Genomic DNA, 17,259 nt, shown 5'->3' with positions numbered 1-17,259 from the left:
CAAAAGTAACATGGACATGGGCACAGCCAACCTAGCTCCAGTTTCCACTGCTCAGAAACTCTCAGATTGGTTTATTTCTGTACTACTAATGACCAAATACTACCTGGACATGTAGAAAATTAAGAACTATTTTTGAAATATATGAACATATTGGTGAGGCTTATATTAGAGTACCTAAGTGGTAAGTTAGTTTTAATAGTGCTACTATTACTAGTAGTATTATAAATAATACATGTTAGAGAATTTCTAAGTTATTTCTGGAAAATGAGCAATATGTCTTAAGATCTTTTTGTGCATTCACACTAATCATAGGATTAATTGTTGTGTATTAAAGGTTGGGACATATAAATTAATTAATTAGACCTCTTACTAGCTTCTTAAGTAAAAGTTTTGGCGAAATAGGCTGAATTTAGTGGCAAAAATAATACTTTGGGTTAAATACAGTTTAATTACCTACATGTACATTGTAATCAATTATAATAAATGAATGTCATAACGGTATATTGCTGCTGCTGCTGCTAAGTCACTTCAGTCGTGTCCGACTCTGTGTGACCCCATAGACGGCAGCCCACCAGGCTCTTCTGTCCCTGGGATTCTACAGGCAAGAATACTGGAGTGGGTTGCCCTTTCCTTCTCCAATGCATGCATGCATGCATGCATGCAAAGTCGCTTCAGTCGTGTCCAACTCTGTGCGACCCTATGGATAACAGCCCACCAGGCTCCTCTGTCCATGGGATTCTCTAGGCAAGAATACTGGAGTGGGTTGCCATATCCTTCTCCAATGGTATATTAGGTTTCTGAAAAACATTAGCACTTAAATTTTACTATGCAATTCAAGACTTGGAATAAGCAGTGATAACTTATCGCTGAGGTCATCTTTCAACCCTGTTCCCAAATGTTTTTCTATAAAGAGGTAATCTAAAATCTTCCTCTTTCATGGAAAATTTCCAAGGCTCAAAGCACTAATGCAGTTAATATTAGCATTAGATGGGGAGCAGTTATGCTGACATCTTCCATTTTTAAATAATTGAATAGCCTAGATTCCCTTTATAACCTTATGTCACAGAAGGTAGAATTAAATACCCCAATCTCTGTGCTCACATTTTTTTTCTAGAATAACATCAAATTAAGTTGCCAGTAATCAATCTATTAATATCTGCAGAATACCTCTATGGATGTGTCAAGTCAAGAAGGTATATGATATTTTACCTGTATTCAAGATTTTTTGTTTGTTTTTACAGACTGTAATGAGATATTTCAAAACAGTGTTTGTTTAATAATCAAAGAATAGTATTTAACTTAAGGTCTGGCCATGAAGATGTAAGAAGCAAAACAAAAAATACAGCTGCTTACAAATAAGTTTACATTTCTCTCACATGACAGTCTGAGTGTAAACATCCCAATAATGATGTGGGATCTGCACAGTACTGGGAACTGTAAGGGAAAATAGCAGGATGTGGGGAACAGTAGAGGGGAAGTACTCAACAGAAAACTCATGGTCTAAAGTATACCCTTCAAGGTGATTTGATACTGATTCTATGGGGTGTATTTTATAACTATTAATTCTAGATAATTGGTGCCAGTGTAAAATGATTCTTCTCTATACATTGATAAAGTAATTAGGTGTCAAGGGACAAACTATACTTTCCTACCTTTGCCCCTATTTTCACATCCTCTATAAGACTCATATTTATAAATGTCCTATGCTTCAAATTCTTTTTTGAATTGATTATTAACCCTTACCATTTTTTCATTAATGATTTAAGTAAAATATTAAATACATGTTAATTTTTATACCTGTAAGAGAGTCTTGACTTAACATTTAAACATGTTATCTTTTAAAAAACTAAAGAGCGTCCTGATGAAAGTGAATGAGGAGAGTGAAGGAGCCTGGATTAAGACTTAACATTCAAAAAAATAAAATATGGCATCTGGTCAAATCACTTCATGGCATACAGATGAGGAAACAATGGAAAGAGTGATAGATGTTATTTTCTTGTACTCTAAAATCACTGCAGATGGTGACTGCAGCCATGGAATTAAAAGACACTTACTTCTTGGAAGGAAAGGTATGACCAACCTAGACAGCATATTAAAAAGCAGAGACACTACTTAGTAACAAAGGTCCATATAGTTAAAGCTGTGTTTTTTCCTGTAGTTATATATGTATGTGAGAGTTTGACCATAAAGAATGCTGAACACTGAAGAATTGATGCTTTTGAACTGTAGTATTGGAGAAGACTCTTGAGAATCCCTTGGACAGCAAGGAGATCCAACCAGTCAATTCTAAAGGAAATCAATCCTGAATGTTTCTTGGAAGGACTGATGCTGAAGCCCCAATACTTTGTCCAACTGATGCAAAAAGTCAACTCATTGGAAAAGACCTTGATGCTGGGAAAGATTGAAGGCAGGAGGAGAATGGGACAACAGAGGATGAGATGGTTGGATGATATCACTGACTCAATGGATATGAGTTTGAGCAAGCTCTGGGACATGGCAAAGGACAGGGAAGCCTGGTGTGCTGCAGTCCATGGGGTATTAAAGACATGCATTAATGGACATGACTGAACGACTGAACAACCACAAATTCCTCTGTCATCTCACTCATTGCCATGTTGCTGCCATCCACAACATACATTTTCCTTGTTAAAATCTAAAACGTGTGTTCCAGCTCCTGCTATCTCGTCTACATTCCTTCCCACAGAACGTGGAGAAGGGAAAGAAGAGGGTAAGCCTCTATTCTCTTTGGGGATAACATACTTTAGGTCCACTCACTTTTTATTGTCCAAGATTTACTCAAACAGATTACTTATTAGCAATTGGGCTGGGATATGTTGTGTCTGTCAGCCCAGTTCTGTGCCCAGCATCAAACTTTGAATTCTAATTACTAAAGGAAAAACAGAGCAATGGACATTGGCCAATAACTGTCTGTCTCTGCACAGTGCTTATATAGGGTGACCAAGATGACCTTAACTTTCTCTTCAGCTTCACTAACCTTTAGACAGTCTCCCTAGCTCTACACTCCTAATACCGCTTTTCTTAGAGCAATTACTTTAGAAATTGTATAACTGTAAATTCTTTCTCTTTCCCTTTAGATATAAACCTCTTTAAAAAGTCTCTGGCTTGATCTACAAGTAAAAATTATCTTTCTCAAGAATGTAGGAACCATCCTGTTAAAACATAATCTTCAGGGAAGATAGATCCCTAACCTCCAGCCTCTAGGAAAGGATAGAGGCCTTCAATGGGCAAGTGCAGTGAACAAACACAGATAGCCTCATCACAGAGAGAAGCATTTGCAAACCCGGAACTAGTTCAATGGGATCCACATGTCCCATTGATCTTTCTAACTCCTATCACTCTCCAGTACTTTTACACTAGCTCAACCTCTGTTGTTTGTCTAATGGAGTTGAGCTCAGGCTGTATTCTGTTCTATTTATTCCATTGCAGTCATCTTGAATAATGTCTCCCTTCTCTGTTTAACACTGTTCAGTCTGATTTTTGCTTTGGTAGGGGATTATGAGCCAGCAGGCATCACAATGTGCCCAAACTATCTAGGAAAATATCTGCATGGAGAAGGGATTGGCTTGTGTCCTAATAGTTTAGTAGGACTTTCATAAATGGAAGTGTACAGAGATTCATGTTCCAGATTTATAAACAGTGTGCAATCTAATGTAGAGAGTGTTTCTTCTGACACAAAGATTCAGCTATATAAGATTCAAATAAACTCAGATACAGGCTAGTTAATAAGTGAAGTAGCCTAATGTAAAACAAATCAGGTGATGGGGACTGTCAACTCAATAGCTCATACCGTTTCTGTGAAGGCAGCCCTGTTCAGTCCCATCTGCCTGCTGCTATGTGGTTAGATTTCTTAATTTTTATAAATAAACTGGAATATAGACTTTTATTTTTCACCTCAATTTTATCTATATGTAATCATTTCAAAGTGAGAAAAACACATAAGGGCTACAACCAACCACTACAAAATATGTTTTACTTTGAGTCTCTCAAAATAAAAAAAATAAAAAATAAAAAAAGCCAGCTAATATTTGAGGCATTAAGTAATAGAAAGAGAGGTGAGTTTATTTGGGAGGTGAATTACTTCTGAATTTTTTCATTGTGGCAACTTAATTTTTCTGAGTCTTGGTTTATCTTGTTTATCATCTGAAATCCAGATAATTACTATTACATAAGGTTTGTTTGTTGATGTTGAAACAATATACACAAATGTTTAGAAAATGGTAAAATGTGATTCAAAATATGAGTAAGAGTTTGTAACATAGAAGTAAAACATGGAAGCACAGCCTCTTGTCCAATGACCTTACAAAAGGCATATCACATCCTATTCATAAAATGAATATAAAAATACTATATCATAGGGATATGGTAAAGATTAAACAAGATAATACATAGAAGACTTTCAGCATGGTTTGTATTAAGTATGTAACAAAAGCCTTTAACTATCAGTAAGAATAGGAGTAGAATATAGAGTAAATTCTGATCCCCCTTAGGAATATTGGCACCTTCTTGAAAATAGCTAAAGTGGGGAAAAGAGCAAGCAAACAAAACAATAATACCACAAAGGTTGCCAATTATCCTGTGGAATATTAATGCTCATTTTATGCTGATTCTGCTGTAATGTTAATTGGGAATCCAGAGCCCTCCTTTATGCACATAATGAATATTCTTTCTCATGCTCTACTTATTCATCCCTGACAATTAGTAAATTAATTACTTCAAATTGGAGCACACACCAATTTTTAACCCTTTCTGTCTGTACTCAACTGAGGAATTTAAATTTGGTTCTCTAAGTATTTTCACTATTGATTTAAGTGTGTAAATAAAATGCCTATAAAACATGATCAAAGGTCTTTTGAACATAATTATGTAGCAGATATAGGAAGATTTGAAAATGCAGTGCCTACAAGCAGCTTAGTTTGATCAAAAGCCGTCATTGCAATTTACTCGATATTGACATTCTTTGACCACTGTAGTTGTACAGCATGTAGACTTAAAACATAACTTTGAGGAATATGAAACCTATTCACTTGCCTGAAAAATAGTGCAAATCCATCAAGATAAAAATTTAATATGCAGACAAAATTTTTGCATTACTTAGTGAATTTCATCCCGGGTATCAACTGAATAGAGAGAGATAAATATATGAACAAAAACATGTCTATTACAACAAGACACCATTGCTTTTGATGGTTCATAATAAAATCAGCAGGAAAATTTCATAATCTTGTACCAAAGAAGTCAAATAACATCTCCCAAATATTTTGGTTAATAATAAAAACACCACAGCTTTTGATGGTTGGTAATAAAAATCAACAGGAGAGTGTAACAACCTTACACCAAAAAAAAAGTCAAATAACATTTCAAAAGTACTTTGGTTAGTAATCTTGACTCTTTGAAATCCATTACAACTGCTAACATCATTCTTTTTTAATTTAAGGGAAAACAAAATGGATAATTTGCAAAAGAATGTTTTCTTATTTTTTAATCTCACCATTTTTTTCCAATCTCACTAGGATGGATATATCCCACCTGGAGAATAGTAAATACTGTCATATTGATTTTCATGACCTTGAGAGCACATCATTCATGCATTAACAACACAGTATCATAAAAGGCTATTTACTACCATAAGCAAAAAATAAAAGCATAGAGATAGGTTATTTGCACAAAAAGCATCCTCCATTCATTGAAGTATCTATCATTTTGTCCTAAAAATGAATAAAGGTCCGACATATGCTACAACACAGATAAATTTTAAGACATTATGTTAAGTGAAATAAGGTAGGTATAAAAGGACAAAAGCTGCATGATTCTGACTCCATGACAAATGTGGTGATGGTTTAGTCACTAAGTTGTATCCAACTCTTGAGACTCTACAGTAGCCTGCCAGGCTCCTGTATCCATAGGATTTTCCAGGCAAGAATACTGGAATGGGTTGCCATCTCCTATTCCAAGGGATCTTTCCAACCCTGGATTGAACCCAGGTCTCCTGCATTGCAGGCAGATTCTTTACCAAGTGAGCTACTGTGACCTACATAGATTAGTCATATTCATAGAGACAAAATGTGAAATGGTGGTTGCCAGGGGCTGGGAAGAAAAGGAATTACTGTTTAGTGGATACAGAGTTTCAGTGTGAGTAGATAAAAAAATTCTGAAAATGGGTGGTGATAGATACACAGCATGTTGAATGTGATTGAGGACAAATATAAACATTTCCCAGAACAGTTAAAATGATAAATTTTTATGTAAATTGTTGTTCAGTCACCCAGTCATGTCTAACTCTTTGTGACCCCAAGGACTTCAGCATACCAGGCCTTCCTGGACCTCACCATCTCCTGAAGTTTGCCCAAGGTCATGCCTATTGCATCAGTGATGCCATCTATCCATCTCATCCTCTGATGCCCTGTTCTCCTTCTGTCCTTAATCTTTCCAGCATCAGGCACTTTTCCAATAAGTTGGTTGTTCACATCAGGTGACCAAAATACTGGAGCTTCAGCATCAGTCCTTCCAATGAGTATTCAGGGTTGACTTCCCTTAAGACTGACTGGTTTGATCTCCAAGGGTTTGCTGTCCAAAAGGCTCTCAGAACTCTTCTCTAGCACCACATTTTAAAGGCATCAATTCTTTGGTGCTCTGCCTTCATGACAGTCCAGCTCTCACAACTGTATGTGACAACCGAGAAGACCATAGCCTTGACTATACTATTGACTTGACTTGACTATACTATTACTTGTTTGGCAGAGTAATACCTTTGCTTTTCAACACACTAGATTTTTCATGGCTTTCCTGCGAAGAAGCAATCGTCCTCTGATTTCATGGCTGCAGTCACCGCCCACAGTAATTTTAGAGCCCAAGAAGAGGAAATCTGTCACTACTTCCACCTTTCCCCCTCTATTTGCCATGAAGTAAGGGGGCTGGATGCCACAATCTTTGTTTGTTTGTTTGTTTTAATATTTATTCTTCAGCCAGATCTTTCATTCTCCTCCTTCACACTCATCAAGAGGTTCTTAAGTTCCTCTCCCTTTCTGCTATCAGAGTGGTGTCATCTGCATATCTGAGGTTGTTGATGTTTCTCCTGACTGTCTTGATCCCAGCTTGTAATTCATCCAGCCTTTCTCATGATGTGCTCAGCATAAACAAACAAGGTGACAGCAAACTAGCCCTGTCTCCTTTCTCAATCTTGAACCAATCAGTGTTCCATACAGGGTTTGAACTTCTGCTTCTTGGCCCACATATAGGTTTCTCAGGAGACATGTAAGATGGTCTGGTATTCCCATCTCTTTAAGAACTTTCCACAGTTAATTATGATCCACATTCAAAGATTTTGGCTCAGTTGATGAAACAGAGGTAGATTTTCTTTCTTGGGGGACGAGGGGGGGAATTCCCTAGCTTTTCTATGATCCAGCAAATGTTGGCAATTTGATCTCTGGTTCCTCTTCCTTTTCTAAACTCAGCTTGGACATCTAGAAGTTTTTGGTTTGCATAATGCTAAAGACTAACATGTAAGATTTTAAGCATGACCTTACTACCATGGGAGATGAGTGCAACTCTCCGACGGTCAGCACATTCTTTAGTACTACCCTTCCTGGGAACTGGGAAGAAGATTGACCTTTTCCAGTTCTGTAGCCACTGCTGGGTTTTCCAGATTTGCTGACCTATTGAATGCAACACCGTGATGTGAGAGTTAATTCCTAGGCAGGTTGATATGAGGTCCAGGATCCCCGAGGAGCAGGAGCAGGAGGAGAAGAAGAACGGGGTCTGGGGCTCTCCAGGAGATAGGCGTCTGGAGTTCTCAAGGAGGAAGAAAGGACAAACGTCTTTTTTTTTCTTTCTTAGTCTTAGTCACATAAGTTGTTTTTTCTTTAGGCCCAGAACAGATGATTGCACAACAAACAACTCAGTTTAAACTCTGTACTAAGGATTATATAGCAACAATGTATCCTGCTTGAAGACAGTTTCTGAATCCTGAAAACCTTCCGGCTAATCCTGTTATCTTAAAATGTAAATTATGGGAATGGGTCTATTAAAATCTTTACAACCTTGACACACTCTTTTGATTTATTGTAATAATTAATTAAAAAGTATATAATTCCCTTGCCAACACTAGCAAGGGGGACACTCTCCATCTCCCTTCTGATAACTATGTCAGAAGCTTTCTCTGTCCCTTTTTATACTTTAATAAAACTCTGCTATACAAAAAGTTTTGAGTGATCAAACCTGGTCCCTGGTCCCGAAGTTAAATCTTCTTCTTTGGAGATCACGAATTTGACACCGTTCACCATAAGCTATCAATGGGATGTGTTTTTATGGATATTTTACCACAATGAAAAAAGACATATTTCAAATCCCACTGAGAGTAAATGTAAATTGTCAAAGATCATGGAAAGAAGACACACACTTTGAAATGAGGTTTCAAGCCAAAACGTGAGAGTAGTTAAAGCAAAATAAACAATTTTCTTTTTATTCTAGGTTCTCTTCAAAATTTTTGACTTTGTTTTTGATTACTTTTATTCTGAAGAAATGACTTTTTAAATATTTCTATTTCTCATTCTTCAATATTGACTAAGATGACTATAGGATACATATACTTTTTATATTTTCTGAGCAAAGAAATAAACTCCCTAGTTTGAAACATTTTTTTTTTTTAATGAAGGAGTAAATAAATGTAAAAGCTAATACAGAACTCCTGAAGGAAATTTAGTACTCACATGGATCCTATTTAAATGTGGTGAGATTTCAAAAACAGGAAAATAATTTCTTGCAAATTGTCCATTTTATTTTCCCTTAGTTTTCATTAAAAATTGTTAGTCAGTGTAATAGTTTTTAAATAGTCAAAGTTATCATCTGAAGTTTGTCTGTCTTTTGGTAGAAACAATTCATTTTCAGAATCACCAGATTCTACAGTATTTATTTATGTTAAATCTAGAACAAAAGTATGCCAAATTCTGGTATTTCTCATCTCTTGTCAAAATTATATTAATTCAAAGGCCAAATAAATATGACCTACTAACATCCAGAGAGCTTCAGTAATAAACATAAGACTAGAATAACAACTTTATAATTTCCTGTCCCATGTTTTCCTCATTATAATAAGGAAGCCTGGTGTGCTACAGCCCATGGGGTTGCAGAGTCTGATGTGACTTAGCAACTGAAAAACAATACTAAATATGCTCTTAATCAGTTTCTATTACACACCTATTTAGCAAATATTTATTATATTAGCTATTATGAGATATAGGTTTCCCTGGTAACTCAGCTGGTAAAGAATCTGCCTGTAATGCAGGAGACCCTGGTTCAATTCCTGGGTTGGGAAGATCCCCTGGAGAAAGGATAGGCTACTCACTCCAGTATTCTTGCCTGGAGATTCCCAATAGACAGAGGAGACTGGCAGGCTATAGTCCATGGGGTTACAAAGAGTTGGAACATGACTGAGCGACTAAGCACAGCACAGCATTATGAGATATACACTAAAGTAAATACAGATATTAAATCCCTTATCCGCAACCCCATTACCAAAATCTCTCTGAAAATGTAAAGATATTTTTCCATGTACTTACAACAAACATTTTGATGCCAAATGCTGATCTGAAGTGAAAAGAGGTTATTTATAGTCCCACATGGACTTCCCTGGTAGCTCAGCTGGTAAAGAATCCTCCTGCAATGCAGGAGACCCCAGTTCAATTCCTGGGTCTAGAAGTTCCCCTGGAGAAAGGATAGGCTACTCACTCCAGAATTCATGAGCTTTCCTGGTGGTTCCAATGGTAAAGAATTTGCCTGCAGTGTGAGAGACTATCTATCCCTGGGTTGGGTTCTATCCCTGGGTTGGGAAGATCCCCTGGAGGAGGGCATGGCAAGCCACTCTAGTATTCTTGCCTGGAGAATCCCCATGGCCAGAGGTGCCTGGAGGGCTAGAGCCCATGGGGTCGCAATGAGTCAGACATGACTGAGTGACTAGCACAGCACAGCACATCCCCCCATGTATTGTGAATATTAATAACTTCTACTGCATTAGTATGAAAATTACGAGGTGCTGCCCCAGACTCTGATGGGAGTGTTACATAATAAATATATACACCATTTTAAATCTGTTAGAAGATGGAATTTTGAAGTACATTTTACTTTATGGGTTTTGAAAGGATTTCAGACATGTACTAAAACTAATTTCTATATATTACTGGTTATCAAAAAATACTCAATTATATTCACAGAATGGGGCCACACAAGTTGGAATGAGTAGGTAAACTTTGGGCTTCCCAAGTGGTGCAGTGATAAAAAATTCACCTGCCAGTTTAGGAGACAGGGTTCCAACTCTGGGTCAGAAAGATCTCCTGGAGTAGGAAATGGCAATCTGCTCCAGTATTCTTGCTTGGGAGATCCCACAGATAGAGGAACCTGGTGGCTTCCAGTCCATGGTGTCGCAAACAGTCAGGTATGATTGAGCATGCAAAAACACATGTAAATTGTTTCATTTAGCTTAGAAGTTAAATTTTGTTCCATTTATTGCATAAACAATGCATTAGTTCCAGATTCTTGTCCTGTTTTGGTAGGTTTTATTTTATCATTGTTTTTGGTTTAATGATATATAGGAATTCAGTTTCTTAGTTCATTTTTATTCTTAAATTGTCATCAAACTTAATCCTGATATATGCAAAACTGCAGAAGTATAGCCCAATTTACATGAAGAAAAATCCTTTTTTAAACTATAATAGATTAAGGATAATAGATTAAAATAAAGTCTTATAAAAATATAGCATGATGCTAACAAAAACTCTAATAGTCCCCATTTCCCAATTGCTTGGATAAGAAAACAGTTGTAACTAAAGTTATTAGGGACATTATCTGAGAACAACAAAAAGCCTTTTAAAGTACTTTCTCATATTTTACATCTCCCCAAACAACCCTATCCTTATTATGTACCATGAAGAAATTGAAAATGTAAATAAATGGAATAATATGCTCATCTTCACAGAATCATCCTAAAACCTCTTGGAAAATGTACCATTGTGACAGATATCCCTCTTCCCCTATAAAGACTGATTATCAATTCCCTAAAATTGATTAAATTAAAGGAGAATGTTCTCTGTGATGAGTAGTCTTATTTGAGTACTAAAATATAATCAAGCAAAACTCAGAGGATAAACTTATTATGCATTTTCCCCACAATAAACAAGCAGTGAAATGGACACTATACTAGAGATAACCTATCCGGATTTAAGGAAATGTATTGTCTCTTATACAAAGCTATTTATCTGCAAGGACAGCACTGGGGTAGAAGGAAAAAAGACCAATTGAAATGGATGGGAAATAGGCTTGAGTGTGGATACAGACCTTGTCAATAAAAGGATTAACAAACAAGCAAACCACTTTCAACCCTCAAAAAAAAAAAAAAGTTTAATAGATCAGGAGGCAGAGGACATCCAAGGAGAAGAGGCAATTTTAGGTAGGATCATCTTTGCTATTGTTTTCGAGAAATACCTTTCAAAAATAAAGCAATGTACCAAATAATCAGATTTAAATAAAATAATGGTTATATAGATGTTGTTTTATACATATACAACTATATATGAGTATATATTTAAATTTAGGTCTTCTTAATTGTCTTTATAAGTAAGGAAGGAGTTGGCAGAATTTACACTTAAAATTTGGTTTTATACATCATAATTCTTTAAATAGGTATAATCTGAAAATCCTACTTCAAAACAGCTAAAACATCAAAAAATTTATTTTCTCTCCTAAAGTTCCCAAATTTAGTATAGACCCTAGGATAATTTGATTGGCAATTCAATAATCTAAAAGATTATTGAATCTCAAATCTTAAATTAATCTCAAAGATCTAAATCCTTTCATCTTTAATTTGTAATGTTCTCATCATCAGCTTTTTCCTAAGACTTTTCCCTTGAAAAAAGTGAAAGTGCTAGCCACTCAGTCATGTCCGACTTTTTGTGACTCCATTAACTGTAGCCCACCAGGCTGCTCTGTCCATGGAATTCTCCAGGCAAGGGTACTGGAGTGGATAGCCATTCCCTTCTCCAGGGGATCTTCCCAACCCGGGAATTGAACCCGGGTCTCTTGCATTGCAAGAAGAATCTTTACGGATTGAGCCACCTGTCAGTAAGCCCTATTTTTCCTTATGGTTGCCCAATACCTGTCATTATTTGGGGGGTAAAAGTCAGATATAAATAACCAATATCCTAATGATCAAGAAGTCATCTCTTCCTGTGTTTTTCTATTAGAAATGAGAAAATATTTTTGGAAACACCTAACATGTCTTAATTAATGATTCCTTGAAATAATTAGAACACATGGTTACTCCTATCACAGTCACTGAAGAGAAAAAGGAGGTTCACTTGACTGGCTACGGAGAGCCATCTGAGATTACATGGATGCTAGGGTGCACACCACCATGACTTCTAGTAAATACTTTATACATAAATGTAATTTTAGATAATTTTAAAATATTTTATAGCCACTCCAGAGTGTGTTATTAGTAATACAAATATCATGATAACTTTGGTGACATATTTAGCAAGTCTGTAAATTTCAGCAGAAAAGCCTAAGACAACTAAAATAATACAAGCATTTCTGAATTATATGTAGTTTGTATTATATTATGCATGTAGAATAGTCATTGACTTTTTTACTTGTCATGGGAAAATTAAAATACTCCAGATCCCCACTTATTTATAGCATCTGTATGTTCACTCTTACTCTCCTGAACCACTTATTTATTCTTCTTTGTTGTTGTTTCAACTTTAATTTAACATATAACTCCATGATAATCACTGTGCTGATACAATAAGACTTCCTTAGATTTTTGTTTGCCTTTATAATTCTGCAATCCAATTTTACTTTTTCTTTATGTAATCCAAATTTTTCTACTTTTTTCAGTTTTGTGGAACAATTTCTATAATATTTTTTAAATCTACATCCCCAACACACAAGCATTGAGTTTGAAAACTGAATTTTTTTAAAAAGCATTCTGTATGTGTACCAAGAATCATGGAGCCATAAAGAAGTTCAGAAAGTACAGATTCAGTATTATGTTATTTACCTTAGTTTTTCTTTGTTAGATTTATAGTATGTCTGATCTTTTGGAGAAATACAATGCATTGTATCTGCAGATTGAGCTGTTCTCAATGATTACCAAGAAAAATTGCCTTTCATTTTCAATAACCCTTTTTTCTTTCTATGTACATTTAGGGGATCCCCGGATTTTGCATTTGTTTCTGAAAAGTAAATCTCTTGGGACCTCACCTAGCATACAGCATATTTACTATGTACTTCATATGCATTTCTGAATAACTCAGTAATATTTGTAGGTAAAAGTTGTCTTATAAAAATAGAGAATCTGGAATTCGTATTCAAAAATCCCAGACATTGAGATATATGCTTCTGGGTCTGGTATTTCAGTGATTGTTGTGAAGCCAGTCAAGCTGCTATCCAATCTTGCTGTGTCCTTATTTAATGCAAGGCTGATGTAGGAAGAGCTGCTATTAAATTGTAAAGCAGTGTTCTAGTCAAGGATCTATGAATCTCACTGAGGCCTGTCAAAATCGAGCAGCTAAGAATCCTATAGACAGTTTGGAAAGCATAGTGCATGTGAGCTCAGGGTGAGGAGTTTATCTTTATTACCCTTTTTAAAGTATCTCTCTATCTTGTTGAATTGCACAAGTCAGATAACCCTATGGCCACATGATCTATGCTCAAGATAGAGAAAAATAAGTAGGACTTGTAAGACTATTTGTTGCTGTTGACAAAGCTAAACTTCCCAACAAGACATAACTTATTTCAGTGTAAAGAGCACAAAAGTAAAAAAAAATCAAAATACCTGAGTTCTGAGAACTCTTTTCTACTTACTTGCTTTTTGACAGTGGTATGCATACTTATCAAATATTAATTGATAGCAAGGAATTAAAATGCTTGCTGAGAAGCTTAGGTTAATAGGGTGAAAATAAGCTATTAGCACAAACCAGAAGTAGCCAAGGCATCTGAACTATTGGGATTATTCTTTCTCTTAATATTAAATAACATCATAATTCCAGTTTCCTTTCCAAGTCTTGTGGGAAGTCCAACATTAGGGCCACCCTTAGGACATACTAGTTACCTGTCCAAAAAAAAAAAAAAAAATTATAGGATTTGTATTCTTTCTTATCAAATATGCTTTTCCTGGATAATTTTACATGTGTCATAAAAAAAAAGGTAGCAATGCTGTTATTCACAGTGACATGCTCTTTGGAATCTGTTTGTAATGGAACAGTATAGATCTTCCCTCTGCTGCTGCTGCTGCTAAGTCCTTCAGTCGTGTCTGACTCTGTGCGACCCCATAGACGTCAGCCCACCAGGCTCCCGCATCCCTGGGATTCTCCAGGCAAGAACACTGGAGTGGGTTGCCATTTCCTTCTCCAATGCATGAAAGTGAAAAGTGAAAGTGAAGTCGCTCAGTCGTGTCCAACTCTTATAGACTGCAGCCTACCAGGCTCCTCCATCCATCACTGGCTTCCACTGATGCCTTCAAAGGCTGCTACTGGGCTTCACTGATGACAACCAATTATGCAAGTCTTCCATAGAGTATGGAGAAAAAAAATGTAAATAATAATTTATTTTACTGTCATCGTAAATCTACAGTTTCAAATTTCATATTGCAAACAGAATAATGCATCTTCAAATTGTGTTTCTCTTGAAATTGAAAATTTTGATACTTTGTTTAAGAAGTTTAAGCTCTTATCCTACTATTTGGTTGATTGAGGAAAGCATTTTTGTCTACTATATTTGGTTTAAACTCAAACTAACATGTAATTTAATCTGCAGAATAAAGATAATACTCTTTTTTTGTTTACATTTAGTATGTTCATCACTTGTAAAGAACTACTACAAATTTAAATCTAATGAGACAATATGATACAGGCATTTATTCCCATTTTGTAAATGAAAAAATGAGGCTTAGAGATGCTTAAGGGAGAAAAACAGTGTCTTCAAAATGGAATAACTTTATCTGACAATAATTTATCTGCAAATAATTTCAGGTAAATATATGATACTGAATTTCAAAACTCGACTTGCACCGCTATACAAAAACAGATGTCTTGATCTGTAATTAAGGAATTAAGCATATTTCATTACATTTATAACAATGAAGTTTATTGAAAAGTAAAAGGTTGTAAGTGGCAATGTTATAAACTGAATTTTTTCTACCCCAAATTCTTATGTTGAAGCCTTAACTTCTACTGTGACTGTATTTGGAGCTATGTCCTTAAAGTCACCATGGTTAAATGAAGTCATAAGAGTAGGGCCTTAATCCAGTAGGAATAGTGTTCATATAAGAAAAGAAAAGGCATTTGAGGACAACAAAAAACTGTCATGCATAAACCAGCAAGGGGGATCTCACCAGAAACCAACCCTGCCAGCACCCTGGGCTTGGGCTTTGAGGCTCAGAACTTGGAGAAGATAAATTTGTTGTTTAACCATCCAAACTGTGGTATTCTGTTATGAGAAACTGAGCTAACACAGACAATAAAATAACTTTGCAGTATTACACATTGATGTTGTTCAGTCGCTAAGTCATGTACCATTCTTTCTGACCACATGGACTGCAGCATGTCAGACCTCCCTCTTTCTCACTATCTCCTGGAGTTTGCCTAAGCTTATGTCCATTGAATCAATGGTACTATTCAACCATCTCATCCTCCGCCACCCTCTTCTCCTTTTGTCTTCAATCTTTCCCAGCATCAAGGAATATTTCACATATTTGACACTTCTATTGTTAAAGTATTTTAAAGACTCTATGGAAGTAAATTTAAAGTTTCAAATTTTATTGACATGATACGAATTATTTGTTCTTATTAATGAGTTTAATACTTTTGGTACTGAGGGGTTATGTGTCTTTCAAATAAAAATAATATGAGAAAAAGAAAATTAAAACAATATTCTCAGAATATCTTTATCCTGGTCAAAGCATATTTTCTCTGATTTTATGTTATGTTTTAATAATGGATTTGAAATAGTCTTAGAGATATCCAGTCCATCTGGCCAATATTTTTTTAAGAGGACACCAAGGTCCAGAGAAGTTAAGTGATTTGTTAAAGGTCAGAGTTAAGTCCTGACAAATAGGAGATTATAACCAGCCTATTATGTCCAGTACATATTCCTTCCAGCTGCTTTCTTAAACACTTTTATTTTCAAGAAAAATGGAAGAAAAAAAAAAACTGAGTTAAGTTTTAAGTAGGTTCAAAAAGATGAAAAAATTATGGCTTCTTGGAGATTTATAATGAAACTAATTTGGGAAGATTAGTTACATTTTTCTCTTACGCTCTGTTCTATTGTGTACCTGACATATACCCACTCTTCTCCTACAGCTTGGAATGGCATCATTTGAACTATGTAGCCTCTGAGGTTACCATGGCAGGAAGGAGTTGGAAACAATAGTTCCTAATTACCTTGGCCTACACAGTACTTCTGCTTTCAATTTATTCAAAATAACCAGTCAACTGACTCCTACCTAACTGTAAAGGTACCTGTGAAGATGTCCATAGTGGGGTGCTATGGACTGAATCACTGTTCCCCCAAAATTTTCTATGTTGAAGGCCTAACCCCCAATGTAAAGGCGTTTGGAGATAAAATCTACAGGAAGCAATTAAGGTGAAATGCAGTCATAAGAATGGTGTTTTGATTCAGAAGAATTGGTATCTTTATAAGAAGAGACACAGAGATCTCACTCTCCCCATCTCTATGTCTCTAAGAGAATATGTAGGTACTCAATGCCATGATGGGTGTCTACAAGCCAAAAGAATAGGCTTCAGAATGAAACCTATCTTGCCAGTACTTTACCTCTGACTTTCCAGCCTTCAGAATAATGAGGAATTTCTGTTGTTTAGCCACCCTGTCTATGCTATTGATATTTTATTATGGCAGTCCAAACTAATTCAGAGGGATAATGAAAGGTCTGTTGTCTCTCTTTTTTTTTTTTTCTTTTTTGTTACTGTTGCTGTTGTTACTATTATTTTCATTTACAACCTCCTACATATGGGAAATCACATGCAGAGCGGACCATATAGTTTGGTTAGAAAGTTCCTTTGTCAAAAACAGATATGTTGTAGATGAGTATACTTCTGCATTTAGAGAAATTTTGTGACTGGTTCAGGAGAACCAGTACAGTTGATGGATTAAGGAGATAGACTCTGAGAGCAATCTGTCTGGATTTGACCTCTAGCTCTACCACCTTTTAACAAATGACCTTGGTAAAAT

Source organism: Odocoileus virginianus, chromosome 29 (assembly GCF_023699985.2).
Source record: "Odocoileus virginianus isolate 20LAN1187 ecotype Illinois chromosome 29, Ovbor_1.2, whole genome shotgun sequence".
In the NCBI taxonomy this organism is placed as follows: Eukaryota; Metazoa; Chordata; class Mammalia; order Artiodactyla; family Cervidae; genus Odocoileus; species Odocoileus virginianus.
The sequence above is the reverse complement of the archived record's forward strand: the minus strand, read 5'-3'. Positions refer to the sequence as shown.